The 27,394-nt window shown below is 38.6% G+C and overlaps 1 protein-coding gene across 1 annotated transcript in view; it reads left to right on the plus strand.

Moving 5' to 3' along the window:
* Window positions 1-3,077: 3,077 nt before the first annotated feature.
* The window catches only part of osbpl5 (oxysterol binding protein-like 5), a 70,737-nt gene continuing 46,420 nt past the window's right edge, over window positions 3,078-27,394 (plus strand). The window contains exon 1 of the mRNA XM_084396513.1: window positions 3,078-3,529. The gene's annotated coding sequence lies outside the window, so the exon portion shown is untranslated. The remainder of the gene's footprint in view (window positions 3,530-27,394) is intronic.

A 27,394-nucleotide genomic window follows, 5' to 3' on the forward strand; every position in this document is an offset into this window, starting at 1 on the left:
GGCTGAATTACCTGTCGAGAAGAAAGCAGGCAACTTCGGCATCCGTTTTAAAATCTTTGCTCCTCATGAGCTCTTTCCATCTGGGAAAAGTTACTCCAGTATTGACTTTGGTCTTGCTGATTTGCCTGTCGCGTTGACATTTTAATTCTCTCTTTCGCTTCCTTGTAATGCAAGGAATGTTCAGGATAAAATGTTCAGAACTCTGCTACATGTCCTCGAAAATAGGCGTGATCCTCCATCAGCAATCTTTCAAATCTGCCAGCAGTCGCGAGTAATCTCCCCCTCGCATTCGTCTCTGTGTCACTAAGTGTAAAGCGTGAAAGGCGAAGCTTGAATTTACAGGTATGTCCCTCTTTGGCTAATGTAGTTTCAAGATGGAGGGGCAACATGGCGACCGGCATTCGAACCCCTCACCCGTATGTACGATTATAAACTTACGAGAATACTTTATTACTTGAAAGAAGTAAATATACATTAATGAGCACATATATTTTTGAGAGAACTAAGTGTTTTTTGCTAAGAATCAACAAAAAAAATTACACAGTGTAGCTTTAAGTTATTGTTCTGTTTATTTTTTACTATTTTTGTATATTTATATTTATTTTATAGTGTATATATATATATGGTGTGAATATTGTTACATGTACACTCACCTAAAGGATTATTAGGAACACCTGTTCAATTTCTCATTAATGCAATTATCTAATCAACCAATCACATGGCAGTTGCTTCAATGCATTTAGGGGTGTGGTCCTGGTCAAGACAATCTCCTGAACTCCAGACTGAATGTCAGAATGGGAAAGAAAGGTGATTTAAGCAATTTTGAGCGTGGCATGGTTGTTGGTGCCAGACGGGCCGGTCTGGGTATTTCACAATCTGCTCAATTACTGGAATTTTCACGCACAACCATTTCTAGGGTTTACAAAGAATGGTGTGAAAAGGGAAAAACATCCAGTATGCGGCAGTCCTGTGGGCGAAAATGCCTTGTTGATGCTAGAGGTCAGAGGAGAATGGGCCGACTGATTCAAGCTGATAGAAGAGCAACTTTGACTGAAATAACCACTCGTTACAACCGAGGTATGCAGCAAAGCATTTGTGAAGCCACAACACGCACAACCTTGAGGCGGATGGGCTACAACAGCGGAAGACCCCACCGGGTACCACTCATCTCCACTACAAATAGGAAAAAGAGGCTACAATTTGCACGAGCTCACCAAAATTGGACAATTGAAGACTGGAAAAATGTTGCCTGGTCTGATGAGTCTCGATTTCTGTTGAGACATTCAGATGGTAGAGTCAGAATTTGGCGTAAACAGAATGAGAACATGGATCCATCATGTCTTGTTACCACTGTGCAGGCTGGTGGTGGTGGTGTAATGGTGTGGGGGATGTTTTCTTGGCACACTTTAGGCCCCTTAGTGCCAATTGGGCATCGTTTAAATGCCACGGCCTACCTGAGCATTGTTTCTGACCATGTCCATCCCTTTATGACCACCATGTACCCATCCTCTGATGGCTACTTCCAGCAGGATAATGCACCATGTCACAAAGCTCGAATCATTTCAAATTGGTTTCTCGAACATGACAATGAGTTCACTGTACTAAAATGGCCCCCACAGTCACCAGATCTCAACCCAATAGAGCATCTTTGGGATGTGGTGGAACAGGAGCTTCGTGCCCTGGATGTGCATCCCACAAATCTCCATCAACTGCAAGATGCTATCCTATCAATATGGGCCAACATTTCTAAAGAATGCTTTCAGCACCTTGTTGAATCAATGCCACGTAGAATTAAGGCAGTTCTGAAGGCGAAAGGGGGTCAAACACAGTATTAGTATGGTGTTCCTAATAATCCTTTAGGTGAGTGTATATATGTATGCCTTATTGTAAATATGTACATACTAGCTGAAGATGGTTTAGTAAAAGGGGAGGAGCTTGGGCTTTAAATGGGAGCCCCAAACCAATGTAAGGTTATCAGTTGACGTGGCAAGCGAGCGTGCAGGTTTGGTGCTGTGATAAATTCTTTACTACCTTATTTACTTCTTTACTAATTATTTAAGTTTGCGTGTATATATTTATAACTTTATTTCTTATCTTTATTGGTTTTGTACAGTTTTTGTTTGCCATTTTTTCTTTTTTTTGTAGATAGAACATAGATTTGAATGTTTTTTTTGTTTTTTTTTACTGAGACTGTTATCACCTCTCGAACACTTTAAATAAGCATCTCTTTACACACAGACATCATTTAACACATTGACATCATTCAAATTTTTGGTCCTTTCACAAAGTGCTCTGTGCATGTTTCTTGCACATTCATTGCACGTCACTAGAGGGCAGCCAAGCACTTTTCCTGTCATTACACATATGAGTAAGGTAATCAGAAATATCAAACAGACATTTTTCACACTGGGTTTTACAATCACCAGGAAACTCAGCTTGACCATTTCCTGTTGACTTCCTGAATTATGCATTATTATGCTAAAATTATATTGATACCTTTTGAGTTAATTCATGTCAAATGACAGTGAGTGATTATTAATGCTGATAAATCAACCACTGATTTAGTTCCAGAAAAAAATCCTTCCAAAACTGTCTTCATAACAGTTGTTCATTTGATCAGATTATGTAAAATTGTGTCCATACTCCATTTTTACTTTACTATTTAAATAAAAAAAACAAAGGGGGAAATGAATGAATACAATTTTAATGAAACATCATAAATATTGTATTGTTATTCAATATAGTCCGTGAAGCTTCTTGCAATTGCAAATATTTCTCTATACATAATAAAAACATTCAGAATAAAGTTGTCTGAATATCAAATGCATGCAATAATTTATTAAAGTAATGAAACTTGCATCCTTTTACATCTCATCTTTACTGTTTTATTTGTTTGTTTATGTCATTATGAGTTTATGCTTTTATATATTGTGGATAAAAGAGCCATGATAAAATGTTTAATAGCCTCAACCTCAACAGTCATATGGACAGATCTGAATATGCTTTTCTTAAATACTTAAGTGAAACAGAACCTGAATGTGAAAAGTTCTGCTGTCCAGAATGACGTCAGGCTTCAAGAGGGTTAAATCCAGCACTCTCTGGCTGGTTAAGCGCCTCCTTTCCTCCAAAGGCATTTCCTTCCGTCCGCGCTCCCAGATTACAGCTGTACGCCAGCGGTTATGGCACACTATGGACCGCTATTTTATCTCTCCACCATCTATCTCTTGAGGATGCAGCTGTGCGCGGTTAACTTTCAACTTCCAACTGTATCGCGTTTGGAAATCAGCGTTTCGAGCGGCCTTTCCACATTTTGAGACGGCATAAGGCGCGAGTGTTACTTTGTTTCGGGACAAACGCGAGCGTCTCACAGTTCCATTCCATGTAATAGCCTACATAATTGACGGTTGTTGAAGTGTTAGGAACCCAATCAAACCCAAACCGACCCGTTCTCGATCCGAGATGAAGTCATTCGGATACGACTAGATCTCCTGCCACGTTTCTATCTTCGAGGGGTGAAGTTGCAACAGAGGTAAGAGAAATCTGCGATAATATGATTGCCTAATATGACTGTATTACAGCTGAATCAGGATGGGATGATGGGCTGTTTAGCATAAATAACCACAAACGAGCATCACTTATTATTTGCATTTGGATGTGATTATTGATTTCCTCTCCGGCATCCATCCATCCATCCATCCATCCCTAACCAGCACGAATCCTTTTAAACGTTACAGCGCTGAATTATTCCGTTATATTTTTCTTCTCTGTTGTTGATGTGTTATTTCATATAAAGTCGCCTATTGTCCATCCGTCCCCTCCCTTATTTAGACATTATTGAACAGAATCCTATTGGCAAAAACCCACACAGCTGTCAGACATCCAAAGTATGGAATTCCAAATAATGTGTTTTTGTATTACATTAAATATTCATATTTTAATATCAATATTGTTTAACAATCTTCAAATTGATAATACAATTTTAAGAAAATATTTTCAAATTTTAACTTTTAAAATAATATTAAAAATTGTTTATATTGCGCCTTTTTTGAGCGCAGGTCGCTTTAGAGGAGATAGTTTCATATATAATTACATTAATGTTTAGGCAATATATACATATTTAATAAGGTTTTATATTATATAATACAATGATATTTAATTGATTTTTAAATAGAAAAGAAAAATTAAGCAATAAAGTATCATATTGTGAATATAGTCACTACTGAAAGGTGAATGCTTTACTGACCATCTAGCATCTATCAGTTTAATAATAATAAATAAAGAATAATGGGAAAAGTAATGAATCAATACTGTTATATTATGGAATATTGATAATATATTCTTAATATTATTGTTGACATTATATTATATGTAGCCTATTATATTAATATTATTTTTGATTAGCATCACTCTTTTTGCACCTTAGAAGTGTGTTTCTAATACATCATTTTGCCATGACCCTGCTGACATCAGCCTAAATCATCCCATTCCCACCAGCAGTGGGGTGTAAATAGTGTGGCAACCGAATATGAGTTTGCTGATGTTTCTCTTTCATTTGGATAAATATATCTAGATATAGGATATAGAACATACACATGCAGTGAAACGCTGCTCATTCAAACGGCCGACCACTAGTTGACATTCAGTAGCAGATTGCTTGAACAGAAGTCTCCAGTGACATGTTGGGAAGAGCAAACCAAGAATCAAGCTGCCCTAACAGCCCAGTGTTTGTTCTTTTTTAATTTATTCGTACCCTCCTGTTCCAACTGTGTCGATTTTCTCGCTGATTGCTATTTGTGAGAATCCCAGACAGCTGAATTCTTTTTTTAGGGGTCATTGACTGGTCCAGCCTTGCACTTCCTGTATTTTCAGCTGAGCTATTTACAATGGTTTCTGATAACTAATGCTATAGAGCTGTTGTTGGATTTTAACGGGGGGAAAAACGTAATATGCACAGACTTAAACTTTAAGTCAAAGCTACACTGTGTAATTTTTTAAGTTGATTCTTAGCAAAAAACACTTGATATGTGGTCATTAATGTGTAATTACTTATACCAACTAATCAAGTATTCTCGTAAGCGTAGAATCTGCCATTTAGAATACATACGAGCGAGTCGCTCGAACGGCGGCAGCCATGTTGCGCCTCCATCTTTAAAATACATTAGCCAAAGAGGGACATACCTGGAAATTCAAGCTTCGCCTTTTGCGTTTTTACACTCAGTGGCACCGTGACGAATGCGAGGGGGAGATTACTCGCGACTGCCGGCAGATTTGAAATAATACGGCCACCGTAGGAGTTAAAACGCCCTCGGAATGGGAGGGGCTGGAAAGTAATATTCAGTTGGTAGTCATAAACAATTGTACCGCTAGATGGGAGAAAATCCTACACAGTGTAGCTTTAAGTAAATTCTCCTGAAAAGAGTAAACACTGTGGCTTTGTAGTACACATTTCTTTGTGTTTTGGAGTGCAACATTAACTCAGCCAATAGCGTCAGTTTGGGGTGGGGCTATTTGTTTTTTCGACCAATGGCGGTTGAATTGTGTACTCCATGAACACTTCAATTCCTGGTGGATAAAATGAACAAAACTAAATTGAAATAATAAATAAAAAGTCCCAACCTACATGGTTTCTTTGTTGAATATATCCTGTTTCCCTTTGAAATATGTCATGTCGTGAAGATTAAAAGGTTTGGAAATGCTGTTCTAGATCGACTTCAAGGTTACAAGATTGTCGCTTACAAGATTGTTTTAGCATCATGACAAAAATTGTAACAGAGCTCTGTGTTAATTTGCTTGGAGCTGCTACATTCCTGTAGTGCCAAACTCTTCATATTTAGCCTCTCATCCACAAGTACCACGGTCCAATAGGAACTGCTGATTACTCATGCTTGGCTCATGCTTGAAACCTTGAAATATGGCCAAGTTGTTTCTAGAAGTGAGTGGGCTATGATTTTTTTAAAAAAATGTTGTTAACTGTTTATAAACCGTTGCTGTCACACTTAGGGTTGCATTGATGTAGAAATTATGGCTGATAATAATTACTAGATGCTTATTTTTATTTCTCAGGTTACAAAAGGTGTGTTATTATGTTTAAAGAAAACTTTGCATTATCCACTTATTTATTGGCATGTAAACCCTTAAAGTCGGCATGAAACGGAAGTTGCGATCTTCTTTTCTTCCCTATTGTGATGTTGTATATCCAAGTGTAACGGCTTCTCGAATGAGAATTTTTTTTTTTTAGGGCGGGACTTGATTTTGTCCATCAGGAATTGATTGGATGGCTGTGGTTTGCTATTGGTGGATCTCATGTGAGTGACAGGTTGTCCCACCCTTGCGCCAGTAAACACGTCATCAGAGAAGAGAAGAGATGTTGCTTTGATAAAAAATTACTATAATGTATACTATAATATATAGTGATGTGCATGGGTAAATCATTTATTTAAAACTGCAATATTAAAAACATTATTTGAGTTCCCTAAAAGCATCATAAGCCATTTGCACCAATGGTGTCTTCGATCCACTTGGGCTTAGAATGTTTTTGAGAGACGTAGCCTTGATCGGGCCCATCAGGATTGTTGTATATGTAAATTGATGGGCAAAAATCTAGGTGTGCCAATCAGGTATTGACAGTTGGCGCATGTGAACACAATTATTGACCAATATAATGACAGATGCACTGTATGTATATTTCGTATTATCGGGTGAGACTTTTGGTACTGCGGTGCACCATATTTCTATGTATGCCAGGTGGTGTAAAGGTAAGGAACAATTTCATTCTAGAGAGCATGCGATTGGACAAAAATTTGGACACACCCATGAGTACAGGATGAGTCATCAGTAATTTGATCTGTTTTTTCCAAAGACTGTCAATTTTAAATGTGTATTTTAGTCCAAGTTTTGTTAATTTTAAGCAAAACACCATAGGTGTAACAGACGTTTAACTAGGTGTTACAGTTAACACTGTAACAGACGTTTAATTAGCAGTTCAGTTATTTATCAAAGTCGTTGCTGAACATTGTTGATATTTGAAATCAACCCAAACAAACACACCCCTCTCTTCATTGCTCCGCCTCCAAAGCTCACCCACCAATCCTAACCGCCCTGCTCCGAGTCGGTCTCGAACACGATCGCTGGTATGCGAGGCGAGTGCACTAACAAGGACGCTAAACAGTAAACACCGCATTCTCTATCAGTCTTCAGCCTGCACAACTCTCGCAAGCTGGCCTCCGGTACACACTTTTGCATTAAGAGTGGATGTCTATTTATCCTAGCAGAAGCACAACAAAATAATGCTTCATGAAAAATAAAGCGCAGATGATGAACAAACGACAAGGAAGCACAAAAAATTAACATGCTTACACAAGAGTAAATACAAGAGTTCGTTGTTAGTTGCCAACAGCACAGCAGCTCCAGACAAACAATGACACTCAAACCCAGTGTTACTCATGTGTGGAGCATTGTCGCACACTCACACTCCTTGCGCACATGTGAGATATCGCAGACGCATCACCAGGTTATCTTATTGACAAGGCAACAAGTGCCGATGTTGTGCATCCCTACTTCAAAGTTGTTAAATGTTAGGAAAATGCTAATGCTAAAGGATTATCTCAAGGTTTAGCTTTGTTTGGACTGTTGTGTTGTTATTGTAGCGTAATAGAATGTCCTTTAGTTTTCTGTTCTGGTGTTTGAAGATCTGCGAAGATGTTTGTTGTGGACCTGCCGGCCTTATTTCCTTAAAAGCATCCTGCTTAATACCTTCCACCTAATCCAGTATGTGAAGATCTCACTGTCTGCTTTGTTAGGCAAATACATAGAGTATTGCTTGGCAATGGAGAATGAAGAATGTTTTTGTTTAAATATATGTCAGTCTCTTATACCAATAGTTAAAAAGTGTATCAGTGATCCAGTATTTACAGGCCACGGGAAGTACACTACTTGAGGCTATATAGTCATCTATTGTCTAGCATCCAAACATATGGTCACAAGAAATAGCCTGTTTTACATTCATATTGAATGTGCATTATTCTAGATGTTGCATTACTCTGGAAAGTTTTTGAAGAAGCAAAAGGTCACCCTACTGTGTTATGCATTGTAAGTGGGCAGATGTGAATACGACTTTCTCCCACACTTAGAATCCAAACATAATAGTTTTCTGCCTCTGTCATCCTTCATTCATCTCTTACTAAATCCACTGATATGGCGCAGGTTTTCCAGCTTCCTTTTAGAAACAATTCAGCTCAATACCAGCATAATATATAAAAAAAAAGAAAGAAAGCGCAGCAGCTGTTTTCATCTGTCCGGGGGCGGTTGGCTGATTTTTGCAATGTTTTATATATGTGCTTTTCAGAAAGGCGTTTGTACAGAAACGCAATGTAATAAACACATCTATGTTGTGAGCTTTAGTTGCTAATCTCTGGCTTTAGGAGTTTAATATCAGTCATGCTGTATTTGTCTTTCATTGAGTAAAGTAGCTCATGGCATGTTTGCACAGCTAAGCGTATGTGCGTACACAAAACCAAACTTCCTTCTTTTCCTTCCCTTACGAACCATGATTTGATTTGACTTTTTTACAATGCATTTTAAGCCACAGAATTACGAGATTTGAATCTGCCATCATCGGACCACAGAAATGATTGTCAATGGAGAAATATACTTTTTGGGCCTAGAATGCTGTTAGCAGGTGCTAACTGCTAATGCTAACTAGTCAAACATTGGCCCCTTGGTGCATGATTATGGTAAATACTATGGATACACGATGTGTTGTGTACCCCATTGTAAATGATTTATGTCTGTCAAAATTGAATAAATCTGCTCATACAGGTTATTGTTCATGCTACATTTGTCGTCATCTAGCAGTCACTTAAATCATTTAGCACAGTGTTGCCATTGCCAATAACAATGGTCTGGCCTGAGGGTTTCTTTTCTCTTGCCTGTATTTTTTCATTGTCTAATTTATCCATTTTATCTGATTTATAAAGCCATGATTACAGAGGAAGCTTCTAGATTATCTCTCTCTTCCTCCCTCATAAAGTGTATATGGCATCAGATGCTCCAGGCCGCTGTTCAAGTTCTTCCAGCCCTGACGTTCAGTGTTTGGAGCAGTGGAAGACATCCTGCCCTACTTTTCCTCCTCTGAGACTGCAGTGTGACTATGTTAAAAGAGTGTGTGCTATTCTGCACACACTCACGGGAGGCTTGTTACAGAATGACACAGCAAAGTGGGAGAGAAAGATGGGGAAACTATGTAGGACATTTTAGATATAGTGGAAATTGAACAGGTAATGATGGAACTGGGAAAGGAAACGGAATATAGAAAAGGCCCAATTTAATATCATACATTACCACCCATGAGCTCCGCAACTCAACATTTCAGAGTGTGTGTGCTTCCTGCTAGTCCATTACAGTAATGTCCACAACATAATTTATGGCAGAATGTAAACAAATGTTTCAATGCTAGTGTTTCATGTTAGTTTTAGCTTCTGTATCTGCATGCACAACTACAAAGACTAGAAGTTCATTTAAGTGAAATTGCTAAATTAGACCCAATAAATTATTATTACAATAAGAACATTTAACATGTGCATTAACCGCTAGTCCATTATCCATTAATGTAACTCGCCCACAGCATATTTTACACAAGTAAACATAACGCTTCATGCTAGCTAGCCATTTAGGCTCTATATCTGTACATAGAACCTAGTCACAAAGATCACAATGTGTATGGGTTAATTTAGCTGTGAAATGGCAAAATTAGACCCAATAAATGCAACAGGTACTTTTGTAGCATGTGCGTTAACCATTAATCCATAAACATTTATGCCCACAAATACAAATTTCTGTCATGAAACTCTAGATAGCACAAACTAATAGGTCCTTAACTGGACCTGCTTGCAATCACATCATTCTGTACAGGGCACAGCTGATTGGTTCCTGCTATATCAGTAGCCAATTAGCTTGTGCGCTCAACCTTCAAATACTTGGGTAGCATTTGCCTTCATAAACCCTCCACCTTCCCCAGCTCCACCTGTATAGATCTGTTACAGGTAAATTATGTACATTATATTATACAACAGCAGCATGTCTTACTTGCTCACAGCAGCGTGTCATGTGTGTATCTGTTTTAAGCTGTAGGTGTGTTTCAATTTGCGTATCTTATGCACCATTCTTTTACATTATGTAGTAGTGCGAGTAGTATGTTCACACTGAAAATTCCAGAAAGAAAAAGTGCACTTCAAATACCTGATGATGCACTTAATTAAAGGTATGAGTATTTTCTTTTTCCGGGTGGATCATCAAGACTATTGGTCCACCTAGTTGTCAATCATTCTGGTGATATGTTTACGTAAGGCCGTCGTACGTGCTCGTCCCTAGGTAGTTTTCGCTTTCTGCGCATGCGCACTTTCAGGTGTGTGGTGAGCTACGGTTTCAGCCATTCATTGAAGCTCGCCGTTCTCACCGGGTTTTTTCAAAATGTCTGAGGGTCGCAAGAGAAAAAGTGTCTACGAATTGTATGACAAGAAGAGAAAGGCCTCTGAAGAAAGAAACAAGACCAGAGTGTTTTTGGGAGAATATGTCACACGCTGGTGTGCGCTAAAAGCACAGGTTGGGCTTCCCACTGATGCCTCAGTCGCGAAGTTTCTACTCGACAGGTAAAGTTTGGCATGCTATTTGGAGAAATCCATTTAAAATCACTGCTAGTAAAAGTTAATGTAAGCTATGATTAGCTCGTGCATGCTCTCTCGTGCACACGTTTAATAGGCGTTCCCTCTCGGGAGCAGGTAGAGTGTTGCGCATGTGCATTTTTTCAAAAAGTGGAGAGGGCGGTTCTTTTCTAAAATTTGGGAAAATCCTCCACTATACCTTTAACAGTCGCAGCTTTCCGTATGGAGCAGAGGGGGCGGGGCTATCAGAAGCCGATGTTGGATGACATATTAACCTTATAAAATTCATGCACTAGACCAGTGGTTCTCAGTTCCCCCACTCTGCATATTTTGAATGTCTCTCTGTAACACACCGGATTCATTTATGCCCATAACATATTTTACGCAAGTAGTTATGCTAACACAAGCGCTTCATGCTAGTGTTTCATGCTAGCTAGCAGTATTAAAGTCCCTATGAAATCCAAATTTAATTATGTCTTTTAGTATGGGAGAGCTGTGATAAAAACAAAACGCTATTTGCAATTTAAAAAAGGGGATGAGTTGCTTGATACGTCCCACCCTGTCTTCCTGTTTCAGTGGAAATCACATCAACACACTGAATAATGCTGCGTGTTTCAAGGCACTTCAGTTGGCCTTTAAGCTTTGATTGTCTATAAATATGACCTAGTCAAAAATATTTCAAAGAAGTGACCATTGAGCCTGAGCGTGATGCAAAATTGTTCACAGATTCGAAGAAACTAAATGGATCACAGTGTTCCCTTAATGTTATGCCATCTGGAAACGGAGATCTTTGTGCAGTGGCGGAGAATGCTTCCTCAGAGATTGCGCTGTCCTGAGCTGTAATTGGCCCCACTAGATGTTCCATCCAAGGTACATAAACACTCCAATCAAGTCTGTACTTAACGCCTGACTGTGCTTCATGAAGAGTAAACAAGTCTGTTCTCTCCTTCTTATGTCGGAAGAACGCTTAGGGAAGAAAGACAATATAAACATACAAGAGGTGAATTGTGGGAAGGAAGAAATCCAGGTAGGGATGTGCCAAGTTCTGCCCAGCTCACATCCCAAAATCCTGTAGACAAGTTATCAAATGGCTACAACAGTGTCAAGTGGTACGATTAAAGACCATTAGATGAGGAAATAGATCAGCTGAAAATGCCGATTTTGTGATTATTTACTCGCCCTCATGTTTTTCCAGACCTTAGGCCTATGATGTTATCTTTTTTTCTGTGGAACCCAGTATAAATATATAACAGCAGATGTGCTTGGAATGAAATGAGGGTTTTGGGGATTTTTGAAGCTTTATAATTTTCATTTTATTTTAGTATTATAGTATTTTGGTATCACCATCTGATACCATCACTGTACCATGTACTTTTTTGCCACTGGCTTTCTTTAAGGTTTGAAAAAGGGCTTATAGCCAAAGTCTTTTCTTTGACAGTAACAGTATACATACGGGGATCTCATGTGGCACTGAACACATGCAGGGGGGCGAGGGACGGATTTCACACACCCCTGTGCTCACCAGCCCTCCCCACTTATGTTTACCTTGGCAACCAACACAGAGTGTAAACAAACAGGCCAGGGGCGCACCTCTGCAGCGCCGGTGTGTGTGTGTGTGTGTTTGGCTGGGGCTGAGTATAGTAGCGGCCCATGGGGAGTTGATGTACAGAGAGAGGTCAGCTGTGCTTTCCCACTAACCACCATTTGAGAACGCCTATTGCGGTTATGGGCAACCTGGCTCAAACTATAGTCTACAAAGTTTCAGTTTTATCTACTTTGTTGTTGTAGTACAATCAAACTTATTGTTTACATTTATATTAATATATTTGAATAATTTTGTCTCTCTATTAAAATAAAAGCAGAGAACCCTAAAGAACTATGGTTGATTATATTGAGTTGTTATATGATTCCAGATAAAAAGTTCTTGATGTTACATTGAATGTTCTTTAGATCATTTTGATACAATTGTATATTTTGCATGAGAAAATTAAACCAGTTTTAGGACTATTAAGATTGTCAATTAAGCACATTTGCAGTGAATTTTAATTACTCTAATGCAAAAATGTCATTACCATTATTATAATGCAAATCAAATTTAATTTAATCCTCATTTTTTTGTAATAGAGTAATTAAAATCATCCACTCTCTGTGAGGTTTTTTCTTAAAGTCGGCATAAATTATGGCATTCAAATTTAAATTTATTAATTGAGAATTGGGTTAATAAAATAATGTCAGAACATGGAAAATAGAAAAATGTATTACATTTTTTTAATGAAAAAAGTAAAACATAAGTAATACACATACACATACTGTATACAAAATAATAAACTTATTTTATTAATTCTGAAACTTATATTATATTATAGAAACTATATTATCTATCACAACTCTATGCTGCTCTGGCTATTTACATTTTGGTAGTGTCATTTATTAATAACTATTATAGAGTTAGATATTGCAAATATATCCCAAAAACATTGTAGTACTTTCTTTTAAAACAATTTTAGACAACTAACATTTAGCCAAATGTGGCATAAAATTACAATTTGAATTGTGTTACATAAACCATTATTTTTACATTTTCAGTAAAAAAAAAAAAGAATTTTTTTTTTTATTGCAGATGTTTAAAATTCCTTTAAAAAAGTCAGAAATCTTTTTAACTCCCATGAAAGTCGTTGTAAGTCACACAACTGCAGTAGAGTAATTTCCTTTTGTGCAATTTTAAAATGTTGTTCTGCGAGATCAATCTGTAAACCTTTTAAGTCTTTATTGGTACGGTGTAGGGATGTGACGGTGAGGATTTTCCCACCGGTTAATCGACTTGTGTTACCTCCGGATGCTGCCATTCATCAGGCAAAGTTTACAGATTGCCTCATTAATGTGTAGAGGTTCCCTATTAGCATTAGTTTTAAATCCAAACCATTGCCAAATAGGCACTTTAACATTTAGCTTTGAAACCAAATCTTCTGCCATAGTCTTGTCAGTCAGCTCATCTCAATCTCGTCTGTAACCGTTGTGCTGCTGAGCACCGTGTAACACCGACTATTGCAGCAAGCCTAGCATGGTGATATATAGTTGAGTTCATGGCGAAATAACTAACAAAAGTAAGTAAGAAACACCCCTCTCCCCAAGAGAATAATATGAATTCTGTTCTTAAGTCAGTTGCACTCAAGATTCACGCTCGCGTTTATGCAGCAGGGAACTGTTTTTTTTTTAAAGGTGCTGAGAGACATGAGGTCAATTCTGCTTTCGAGCTCGCTGAGTGAGAAAATATCACCAGACGCCATTTCAGCCTATCAGAGGAATAAGAGGGGGCCGGCAGCTGCATTTCCCCTCAGTGTTTTTGTATAAGGCTCACAGGAAAGAGAAATGCTTCTGATTATCTCTGCAGATTATTTTATCTAGACACATTTCAAAATGAAGCTTAACGCACCAATGGTTTTTTGCTGCTATTGTTTGCTCGTGAGCACATTTTTAAGGAATTATGGAAGGGGAAACAATGTCAGGAACAATGAATAAGGTGAACCAATCCAAGCGTAGTTTAACTTTAACACATTTTGAATCCAGGTTCCACCAAAGCGATTCCTCCAGGATATACTGTCAACCGAGACTGTGTGTTTTGGTTGTTTTGTTTGGCTTGTAAATCGGGCATCTATAATCATTGACCGAACAAGCGTGATTTGTGTTATGTTTACAAAGTTTTATAGGACGTGGTCAAGGTTTCATGGAGTTGACTTTAAAAGACTTAGAATAACTGTGTGATAGGTTAGTAGACAGGGCTGTTGCCATGTGAATTTTAGCGGTGATCATTTACTCACCCTCATGTCGTTCCAATCCAAAACCTGTTTGACTTTCTTCTGTGGAAAACACACACAAAAAAAGTTATTTTGAAAAATGTCCATGCAATAGAAGTCAATGGGGTCCAAAACACTGATTGGACCCCATTTGTTTGTATTATATGAACATTTTCTGTGAACATTGTTCAAAATATTTTCTTATTTCTTCTGCAGATGTAACCAGTCAGGTTTGGAATGATATGAGTATGGATGTGATTCTTAGATAAAAATAAATAAAAAAGCAAAATTTGCATTGTAAGACTCTCGAATTGAATCATTATTACTAGCAGCTCACCAAAAAGGCCTCTACAGGGTTGACTTGGTTAATGATGGCCTTTACAGAGTTGACTTGGTGAATGCTATAGTGAGCTATTATTTGAGCAAATTATCACTTTGTAATACTTTAATGACAGTACTTTGGTGATGTGTTTTTATAGTAGGAAATGGGGGGAAAACACCCCCATGTCATTATCAGCATTGTTGCTATCAAGCAGTTCTGGCTTCTAACTTTCTTCTGAGTTTTCAAGCCAACAAAGACTGATGCAACTCATTGGTTAGATCAGTGGTTCCCAAACCTGTCCTGAAGGCACCCCAACACTGCACGTTTTCTTTGTCTCCCTAATCAAACACACCTGATTCAACTCATCAGCTCATTATCACATGGGTTAATGAGCTGATGAGTTGAATCAGGTGTGTTTGATTAGGGAGACAAAGAAAATGTGCCGTGTTGGGGTGCCTTCAGGACAGGTTTGGGAACCACTGGGTTAGATCATTAAACCCCTGACTGCGACTATCCGTTTGACCTTAAAGGAGTTTGAGTTAAAGGAATAGTTCAATCAAAAATCGAATTAATGTAGTCACCCACATACTGTTCCAATCCCATACGAATGTCTTTCTTCTGTGGAACACAAAATGAGATATTTAGTAGAATGCTCACGCTGCTCTTTTCCATAAAGCAGTGGCAAGTTGCTGTTTCATTCTAAAAAGAACAAAAGAATACCATAGAAGTACATAAAACGTAGTCCATATAAGTGGTGTGCTATATTAATAGTACTTGTATCATTTTTGAACTCGTTTACTACTTGTTTTGTAAAGAAAAATGCAGCTTGGACAGAAAGAAGAAAATTATACAGGTTTAGAGTGACATGAGGCTGAGTAAATGATTTTTTTGTTTTGTTTTAGATGAGCTGTTTCTTCAAAAATCGTTATTCGTAATGATTGCTTTTAGATGGGTACCCAGTGGAGGATCAGGTTCAAACAATGTCAAACCACGCAATGGTGACCAGAGCAGATTATTAAATGTGTACAGTTTATAATTCCACCTCCTTTCCCAGTTTAATTGAGTGTTCGCCCACAATACATGCATTTGGTTCTATCCACACTTCAAGTTACATTAGCATTATTATAAGTTACATTATTCTCTGAAACCAAATGACCATGTGTTAATTATTGCAGTCCAGAGCTGGTTTCTATTCACCATCATTCAGTCAATAACCTCAGAGGACATCAGGACACAAATAGACATTTGCCTCATGGGAAAAGGGCACCAAAGGTCAAAATCTTGATGCTTTTTCCATCATGTTAAAGATAGCCATCAGTGATCACATCCGTTAGCATTTGTCCTCTTTCATGTCAGATTATAAATCATCACATTTTAGGTAATCCAAACTCCGCTTTAACAGTTGAGCTGGTGTTTGCTGTATCATTCTATCAGCACTTTAACATGTGAAAAATTCAGATTAATCTAATGCAGCAAAAGACTGTTCTTTTTCTCTAGAAAAATCTGGAATTTGGTGTCAGTACTGAGTGTGCAAGCGCATGTCCAGGCCATATTTCATCCCAAAACCAAAAGAAATGTATCTTTTTTTTGTATCTGTTTTCTCTTTGATGTGTATCTTTGCTGGTTTCTGTGCTTGTATTGTCTACCCTTATCGGCCTTGTTAAGCACTTTGGTCAACGCTAGTTGTTTTTAAATGTGCTATACAAATAAAATTGTATTGTATTGTATTGCAAAAGAAAGAAAAAGGATTTTATTTATATTTTATTTTATTATTAACATTATTTGAGGCATCATTTCATTACTTTAATTGATCACAATTAGGCACAATTCTCATTACTGTAATATGAAAAAAGTCATATTAATGTGAAAGAGTCATATGTTATTTAAATGTTAGTATTTATAAAACATGCAGGTATTAGTTGTACTTTTTATGTATGCTGTTATACATTTTTAAATATGCAGCGTGTGTTACACAACAACTGAGTTTTGGGGACCTGAAAACTCAAACTTTTGAAAACTGGTTTCGAAATGCAATTATTATTTTTTTAAACGATACCATTATCTTCTCCGTATAAACAACAAAATCCTGAATTTGTGAAAATGGTGACATAATGCGCATACACAAAGGGTTTCTTTACAAAGTGGCATTGCCATCTTACTGGCCTGGCATGACTAATACAGCGTTTGTAGTTGTTTTCACAAATTCATGTGAACAGTAATCATTTTGACAATGGTGTCATCTGTACGCGTAAAACGCAAAGGAACAACTTATCTGTATTTAGTACATTGTTGGCGTGTAAACGTACCCTAAAACACTTTAGTTTAGGGAAGGATAAGAAACAGGGTTTAATTTTGGAAACCTAAAAAAAATGCAGAAATTAGGCTATGTTGGGTGGTAGGAGAGGGAGGGAGATATTTTACTGAAGTCTTTGAATTCTCTTTTGATTTGCTTTGACCTACATAAAGTCTGTGTTAAATAGAGTGTGTGATGTGATAGGGTTATGATGGAAAGACACAACCTGCTCAAAATAGTGCTGAGGTACAGACATGGCACCATTAGCTGGGCTCTAATGCAGCACACGCCAATGAATAAATAAAACTCTTAGACTAAAGCTCTACCTCACTAGTGGACACAATCGTCCTAGTTTCATAAGAGCCCGCATTCAATATAGACTGTAGAGCTTGTGGTGTTTGGTTTTTCTCAATATCTCAAAAGAATAGTCACCCAAAAATGCCATTATTTACTCTCCCTCATATCAATCCAAAACTGTTTGCCTAAACTTCATTCTGTGGATCACAAAAAGAGAAATGTTGAGGAATGCACTGGTCCATGCAGTTACAATGAATCGGGACTGGAGCTTTCTTCAAAAAAGACATCATAAAAGTAGTTAATATGAGTATATTTCTAGTCTTCTGAAGCTGTGTGATAAGTTTGTGTGAGAAAAGACAGAAATTTAAGTCGTTATTCACTGAAAATCTTAAGAGTAGTTGTGAAGTCTCATTCTTTTGAGTCAGTGCTGTTCAATGAATCGTTTGAGCTGGTTTACAGAACAGGCCTGAATGATTCATTCAGTATTTAGACTTTAACAAACTCGAATATCAAATCGGAGGGGTTAAAAAAAAAAAAAATCATAATGGTTTGAAACAACATGAAGGCGAGTAATTAATGACAGGCTCTGACAATAAGACATTTTTTTGGGGGGATATTCCTTTAATAATTTTAAAACCTGGCTTTGTTTCCAGGCCTCTTAAGGGATAGTTCACCCAGAAATGACAATTCTGTCATAATTTACTCAAGTTGTTTCAAACCTGTATGAATTTCTTTCTTCTGCTGAACACAAAAGAAGATATTTTGAAGAATATGTTGATGAACCCCATTGACTTCCATTATGAAAAAAAGCCAATGGGCCTCATCAACTGTTTGGTTACAAACGTTCTTCAAAATATCTTGTTTTGTGTTTAGCAGATTTGAAAGATCCGTACAGGTTTGGAACAACTTGAGTGTGAGTAAACGATGACAAAACTTTCATTTTTGGGTAAACTATCCCTTTAGGAATATATTTCTGTGGCATTCAGGGGTTACCCTGGCCTTCAAGAACAACATTTGCTCAGTTCCTTTAAGCGGCTGTGTCCCTGAATAGCACCTAATCAAGCCTCTCAAGGCACGTAATTGCTGCTTCTCAGACAAGAAAGTCAGAATGAGCACTGTCAGCCCCCAGGATGAAGGTACAAGCTAGTTCTGAGTGACCTTGTTATTGGTCATGGCAGCCCATGAGGCAGAACACATCATTAATGGAGCCGAGAGTGCAGGGGCCATGCTGTCAGTCTATTTAAAGAGACTCAGTGGGAAGCCAATGTTTTTAGACTTTTCCCATGTGAGGGCCCAAAAATACCTCCCTGATCTCCATTTAGCACACTTGAGAACCTTTAGGTTCAAACTTCAGTTAGACTTAATGCTAATATGAAGGTATCGCCTTCAGGTGTATGTCTTAAGCCGGTTTAACCAGTTTAAAACCATGATGGGTTAGGAATTTTTTTTTAATTAAGGCAGCAGCTATTTGCACTAATATAGCAACAAAGAGTATTGTTTTTTTCTACACTAAATGCAAATAGCAGTATTTTCTTTGCACTAAGTGTAAATAGTTGTTAGATGCTATTTATACTTTATACAGATACCCCACCCCTACACCAACCCTAACCCTACCTGTTAAACACTATTCCCACTATTAAATACCCACTTTATTTCCACTTTTCGAATATTTCAGAATTTTTATTTAAAGTAAACTCCTCTGCAAGCTGATATGCAATGGGAAAAGGGAAAAGTATGAGTTCGGAAAAAAGACGGATTGGAACTTAGGTCAGTCGAGTCAACAGCTGACGTCACCAGCCGTACTCTCCACACTATTGATCCTGTTATCAGTGTTTTTTTGTTGTTGTTTTGTCTGGCTCAGACAGTGGTGGGGGGCGGGGTTAATGTAAAAAGCCTCTGCCAACAAGGCAGCCTATTTGCATTGGGTGTAAATAGACATTCCGTTTTCTTAACTTATAAGAAACCCAACACCTTGCCCTGGCTGTTAGGAATAGTTTACGCTCATGCTAACCAAACAAAAAGGCGTTATTATTTTTGACCAAATTGAAGTCAATTGTAATTTGAGGGACAGGATATTCAATTACCGAAAAAAATCTGGAATTAATTGGATTTTGAAAATTGGATGTTACATTAGTTAGTAAATTGATGCTGTTTTTGATCTACCTAGTTCATAGAAAAAAAAAGAAAAATGAAATGCCCTATTATTATTTATTAGAAAAAGAGATCATATATAGCTGAAAACTGAAAATCTGAAAAAAGCAGGACAGAAAATCATCAGTTTTGTCTTCAATGAATCTCCATTTCAGTTGTATGCAAAGAGACTGAGTATGCATTTCTGTTTGAGGTTCATTCCTTATTTGAGATCTTCTACTTCGACTTTTACCCCTGCTTCTGAAGAAATGTGATGCTTGCCAGTGACTACTTTTCTGTCATGAGTTTTGGTTTATGTCTTCACCCACTGGTTCCTGAAATGACCTTGACGGGTATTATGGATGAATGCTGAGTTTACTTTTTGAGAATCCCCTGTGGATATGCCTATGTTAAACTTATGAGCTATTCTAAAGACTGTATCCTGTTTGCCCAGTTGTCCTGCACTCAAATAAAGCTCCCGCACCTATGTCTATACCTAATCTCCTCTCCATAGTATTGTTACAATTGTTGGATGGAGTATATATAATTGATAAATAAAATAATGTTTTCAGTGCATTCAATACTTTCTTACTCTTATTACTTGCGTATATTTAAAAATCAAGTCTACTTTTCTAAATCTAGTCAAATTGAAAAGGAATATTTATAGTGTATTTTATTTATTTAAATTGTATTTTATATATGTTTATATTAGGGTATCTGTACTTTTAGTCAAGTGCTTGACTTGTACTTCATCCACCACTGGATATCATAGAGAGGACAAAAATCATCAAGGCATTATTTTTATTTATTTTTATTATGTGCATCGATTAATCATGCACAATAAGACCAGGAACGTGTATTGAGGAAATTAATTTGATCAGTTTGATTACCGTTGACTTTGTCAATCCATTCACCATTTAACTAAATCCGTTTGTACAAAGTCTCCATTCTGTTTCATTCAGTCCTATGTGTTTCTTTCCGCTTCAGTGGAAACTTCGGTTTGTGAAAATGAGGTCACCACACGATATATGTCAGAGACCTTGTGTCGTGAGATATGTCATGCTCTGTCTGCTGCTGTGGTGCCAACAGTAGTAAATAGGTCATTTGGCCAGCCCTTAAATCCAGTGCTAGGAGTTGGATTAAAAGCCCAGTAAGGGTGGAGATTATCTGAACCCAGCAGGCGTGAAGTCCGTCTGTACACTGGGCGGTCCAGTGATCCACAGACAGACGTTCACTCAGTTGTCAAACAGGATCATGTCACAAAGCTAATGGATATTGGATGGTTGAAAGCATGGGGTTAAAATTTGCTTAACCCCTAACACCCTGAAGGCAAAAAAACAAGTTACCATCAAGTACATGGTCTCAAATTACGAAGAAAATAGGTTTTGATTATGTGTGAAGGTTACAACACTTCTGAGAAAACTCCAGAAAAGGTGATGCAGTTTATTCATTTATTTAGTTAAAGGGATAGTTCACCCAAAAATGAAAATTCTGTCAGTAATTACTCACCCTCATGTTGTTCCAACCCCGTAAGACCTTCGTTCATCTTCGGAACACAAATTAAGATATTTTTGATGAAATCTGAGCCTTGTCTCACTCCTCCATAGGCTGCTAGGTGGCCCAAACTTGCTGGCCCAGAAAAGTTATTAAAGAGATCGTTAATATAGTCCAAGTGGCTACAGTGGCTCAATCTTAAGTATATCAAGCGACGAGAATACTTTTTGTGCGCAAAAACAAACAAAAATAACGACTTTATTCTACTATTCATTTCCTTCTCTCTCGACCTCTAGTTGGTTCGCGTAGTGCTTTTGCGCAGCGCGTCTGTGTTACACGTCACCACGTAGGCTCACTATTGGCCGACGCTGGTCATGTGTGTGAAGCGTGATGACGTGCAACACAGACGCGCAGCGCAAAAACACTAAGTGGCCCAGAGAGAAGGAAATGAATAGTGGAATAAAGTCGTTATTTTTGTTTGTTTTTGCGCACAAAAAGTATTCTCGTCGCTTGATATACTTAAGATTGAGCCACTGTAGCCACTTGGACTATATTAACGATCTCTTTAATAACTTTTCTGGGCCAGCAAGTTTGGGCCACCTAGCAGCCTATGGAGGAGTGAGACAAGGCTCAGATTTCATCAAAAATATCTTAATTTGTGTTCCGAAGATGAACGAAGGTCTTACGGGGTTGGAACAACATGAGGGTGAGTAATTACTGACAGAATTTTCATTTTTGGGTGAACTATCCCTTTAATATTCATGCTTGACATGATGACTATTAGAAAGTGTATGTGACAGGTTATAAAACCAAGTTTGGGCTTGTTCACAATCATGCCAACTGCATCTGGACCAAATTTTGCATTGATATCTCAAAGAAATCAAGTTACGGCATTTGAAACCATGGTAGCCTTTTTTCTCAAAAGTAAAAAGAAACCTCCAAACAAGGGAATGTTTTACTTAACATAAGAAATAATTACATGTGTAAACGCCACAAAGCATAGACGTATTTATAATTACATAGAATAAGTAACAAGTCGTAAGATCCTGGTTGATGAGTGATGAGTGATCTTCCAGCGCTGTTTCATCTGTGCGCTCCTATTCTATGGCGCACGGTAAATCAAGACTTGTCAATCTGAGCGATCGATTCATTCTAAGCACACTCCAGCTGTAAGAGAGTGGAAAACACTGGATCACGATCTCAACGGCGTGTTGGCAGGGACTTTTACGGTTTTACGCCGCGTGAAATAAATTTTTATTGGTGCAAATAAATAAATATCTTATTAAGGGCCATATTTACTAACAGCTTGTTTCTAATGTTAAATGAAAACTTTGTAAATGTCTTTGTGTGTGGCACAAAGACCTGGATAGGGGATTTACAACGGTTTTCGCTAGTCAATTTACTGGTATTTGCGCCATTATTTAACGCACCAAAAAAGCGTGTCTTAAGCCAGACGGTTATTTGTGCTGCTCTTTGGTCATTATGGAAATGATCTCTGTTCTTTAATGTGTCATCGTAATTAAGACGTCAGTAGCTTTCCACTCCCATCTGAGCTTTTTTGGAATTGCGCTCTCACGCCAATTTGCCCTGTTTAGTAAATCTGGACCTAAATATTTTATTTTCATTTAGTGAAACTGTGTTGAACGCATGCTTTGATTATTTTGCCTAGATTTTTCATCATACACTAATAATTGTGCGGTTTATTAGTCTTTACACACACAGGAGAACTTCTCATGAAAAATTTCCGCCTGCTGGAATTCGCAAAAAATGCGTACACACATGAATTTGTTCTCAAACTTGTTCTAATGTTAATGAATTTGGAGTATTATAAATGAGCAACTGCAAGCTCAAGGTTAGTCATTTGCATAAAATAAATGACCAAATGACCAAACCATCGTTATAAAAGGGCTTTTACGCACAACTTTTCATTAACGGCAAGCATATGATGCTCTCTAAAGACGAGTCCTCAGCAAGATTATCATCCTCAAAACCAGTTCAAACACCTTTTATATAGGCCAAGACAAAGATACTACATACACATATTTGCGATTTTATGCAAAGGAACATTGCAATAAGAACCTGAGCTAAAAAGTGTATTACAAAAATGTTCTCTAACTTCACTCTGGTACTTTTACACTGAGATTCATTTAGATGTCATAGCTAGCTATGTCAACCTCTCTTGGGATTTAGTCTCTTTGCTGGCTTTGTTCATAAGCGATTAAAGATGTCAGCTGCCAGGATAAAGGGTTGTTTTCTTCTGAAGTCTAAGTACGGAGTGTTTTGAAGCTGCTGTGGAGTGCCAGACCTTAAATCAAGAGTTGCCAGGTCACAGGAGGACGGACGCTCGGTAGGCTGGGCCGACCGGTGGCTTGGCTTCACTCTTGTTGTTCTGTTCAGATTTTTACCATTCATTTATTCATCTCAGTTTAAAGATTACAAGAGTAGATCATAGTGCAGGCATGCAGGGTCAAAACCCTCATCAAATTATGATGACTGCCAGCTATGAATGGAAACATCTAAACAATGGCTGTTTGCACGAATCAGGAACGCACACACAATGAGCCTTTTTACAGTTTTTCTCTGTAAATATAGAGTGACTCCAAGAGTGTCACAAGAAATGAATGGCTTGCCTGTAAAACTTTAGGCTGCTTTTGTATGAATAATGGCAGTGTATTATTTTCCTGGCACTTTTATTGCAAACCACCACTAGATCTGCGCTTGTTCGCCTAAATCTAAAATTGAATGTGGCAGTTTGTTAAATTTAGAATTACAATCATTATTAGCCGTGCCGATTTCGGTGTAGGAATTGTCATATCAATAAATGAGCTTTTGAAACACTTGAGTCCATGAAATGCCCCTTGGCCTCAATAAAACATGTTATAAAAAAAGCCTGTATATAAAGATTTGTCTTAAGACATGTTTTAAAAGTCAACAAGCAATCGCTGTTGTGAACATCAAGGGGAAGAGGCAATGTTCCCTCTAATTTTTTTCAGCACTGAGCAATTTTTTTTTTTTCTGAGCGCACATTTCAGTACTGTGAGCAATTCGCAACCACACGACCTGCCGAAAATGACCACGAGCCTGCGTTAGCCATAGGGGATTCAAAGAGATGACAGCAAATGCATCAATATGTCTACAAGGTTGATATTTATTCAATATCCTTTATAATGGTTGGACTTTGGGAACATTTTAAAGATGGTGTTTTACCAGTCAGTTTAAGTCAAGTCAAGTCAAGTATATTTGTATAGCGCTTTTCACAATACAAATTGTATTAAAGCAGCTTCACAGTATTAAATTAAAATAATACAACAAAGTTTGTTTCTAGTGGAATTTATTGATTGATAAAAATAAATTAATATTCCCAAAATATCCCCAACTTATGGGGATATTTAAGTTTAAGTTCAAGTTACAGTTTTTATTTCACTTTTAGATGCAATACATTTTAATTTAATCATTAAAAAAAGTACCTGTATGTAAGCAGAACAGTGTTGATTTTAAAACTGTGTTGTTACAATGTTTAAAGTGTCTGACAACAATACATATTCTTATTATAAATAAAACTGCCTAGTTTTTGAGCTGTGCATAACTGTAGCTGAATACTATGCTACTGTATTTTAATATTGGCCATTATGTGAGCTTGGAGAGCCAAATATTTTCTGAGGTGGTAACTTACTTGGTGTAAAAAGTTTGAGAACCACTGGCCTAAAGGATATGTATGCGTACCGTAAAACTTCAAATAACCGGGCTTTTATTTTCCCCAATCGCCGAACTGCACCGGCTTGTATTTGAGACAGGCGTCTATATGAGACAGGCCTTTAATTTAGTGAAACTTCACCCTGTGCTGCAATATACATTTAGTTTGACATTCATTTACAGAAATCAGCTGGTTGAATGGAAACTGCTGATGTTATCGGATTTTCAGGTGATATTCTCAATTCATTCAGTAAACGGACGCTCTGAGGTAAAGTGAATTCAGACTGCAGACTTAGCAACGATTGTATTTGTACAGTACAATCATATAGCCTAGTACAGACATGATCTTAATTCCACAATGTCCTTAAACATAACTATATTGCTGGCCATAAACTGACAAAGTGCGCATCCGGTGCGGTCTGCGATACCTCGAGTTGTCATGGACGTGACGCGGCGCTTCTCGTCCGGTGTGCGATACCTCGAGTTGTCATAGACGCAACTCTCTCTGCCTGCCTTGCTTGCGCTTACAGCTCCCGCCCAGATGCGCAGGGCTCAAATTTGCACCATAGAACTGGCTTAAACCGACGATCTGACGGGTTTTAGAAGATTAAATACAACCCGAAACTAAAAAACAGACCGGGCCTCTATTAGAGACCGGCCTTTATTTATCCAAACCTGTAAGGCGTGTAAAATAGACGTCTATTTGGGACTCGGCTATTATTTGAAGTTTTACGGTATGTAAACATTCTAACGTACATCCAGCTTGGTTGTCACATGTCAGTATTTTAAATGTTTATTACCTAGCCTGCATCGCCTTTGATGCTCAGATGTTTAACCCCTGAAAAAAAAAATAATAATAATCGTTTGCGCGGCCTGAAAAATCTATTGCGCGGCCACTTCGATTGGCCTGCGCGGCCGCGCGCGCGCAGCTTAGAGGGAACATTGGGAAGAGGGTTCCATAGGCAGGGGGCAGCATAACTAAAATTATGCAGCATAACATACAAGATTATGATGTGCCTAGTAAGTAGCAAGATCTTGAATTCAACTCTATACTTTACTGGAAGCTAGTGCAATTGCTGAAGAACTGGAGAAATGTGCTCAGTAGAAGGTGTTCTAGAAACATGAGCTGCAGAATTCTGAACCAACTGAAGCTTATGTAGCAATTTGGAGGGAACACCTGTGAGAAGAGCATTACAGTAGTCTATATGTGAAGTGACTAGTGCGTGAATAAGAACTGCAGTATTATTATTTGAAAGAAAGGGACGGAGACTGTTATGTGGATACAGAGATGAACACAAGCGCAGACAGAATGCACTACACACAAGGTTTATTGATGACAGAATGGGAAAAACAAAACCCACGAGGGGGCAAAACACAGACAGGACAACGAGTGACTAAACTAAACTATGATTTGACATAACTAGACTACAAACAAACAGCTAATACAGAAACAGAACTTTCTCTTGACGACACTCTTGACAGGGTACTCACAGAGAGGAATGATAGCATATAGCATGTAACAATGTAACAATGGGGTTACATTGGGGGGGCCCACTACAGCGGCGGGTTGGAGAGCCATCGCAGACTCAGGGGGAGACAGAGACGGAGGACAGAAAGCTCCCTTCTTCCTCCTCTTTCTCCTTGGCCGTGGAGCAGAGGCCATAGCTGGACTTGTGACCAGTTGGGGAATCTCAGCAGGAACCGTTACTGGTAGTGGAAGAACAGTCTCAAGCAGGGTTGACTCCGTCGCTGAGGACTCCGAAGCAGACTCCCACGAGATCCGTCTCCCTCGTTTCCTGCAGAGACTTAAAGGCGCCTCGGGATTCGAGGAGGGATGAGCCTGGTCCCCCAGTGTAGCTACGGCTAAGACACGACCCTCCGAGATCACTGGCAGCTTGGACGGCGATGACGACATGGAAGTCTGCGGCTCCTTTCGACACAAACGATCCACCACTTCTCGGAAAGGACAGTGGACCAGTCTCTCCCATTCAGCCAGAGGAGGAGGGATATTGAGACCCGCGATGAAGTAACGGTTTACCAGGATCTCCGGCAAGAAAAACCTCCTCCCTTCCACGACCTGGGCGTACCGTCTCAAGGTCGACTCACCCTGGAGAGGAAACGGAAGTTTTCCTCTCCAGGGTGAGTCGACCTTGAGACGGTACGCCCAAGGTCGTGGAAGGGAGGAGGTTTTTCAATAACTTGCAATAAAAGTGTCACGGTACGCCCAGGTCGTGGAAGGGAGGAGGTTTTTCTTGCCGGAGACCCGCGATGAAGTAACGGTTTACCAGGATCTCCGGCAAGAAAAACCTCCTCCCTTCCACGACCTGGGCGTACCATCTCAAGGTCGACGTACCGTGCCGGAGACCCGCGATGAAGTAACGGTTTACCAGGATCTCCGGCAAGAAAAACCTCCTCCCTTCCACGACCTGGGCGTACCGTCTCAAGGTCGACTCACCCTGGAGAGGAAACGGAAGTTTTCCACTCTTACTGTCGGCGATAGCCAACTGCCACCATAGTTCCTGGTCGTCCGAATGTTGCTTGAAGGAAAAAGACATACTGTCTGCTGGGTTCTGTTTTGGCCGGTTCATTCTGTTATGATGAATGCAGAGATGAACCCAAGCGCAGACAGAATGCACTACACACAACGTTTATTGATGACAAAGAATGGGAAAAACAAAACCCACGAGGGGGCAAAACACAGACAGGACAACGA

This window comes from Rutilus rutilus, assembly GCF_951802725.1.
Source record: "Rutilus rutilus genome assembly, chromosome: 23".
Lineage (NCBI taxonomy): Eukaryota > Metazoa > Chordata > Actinopteri > Cypriniformes > Leuciscidae > Rutilus > Rutilus rutilus.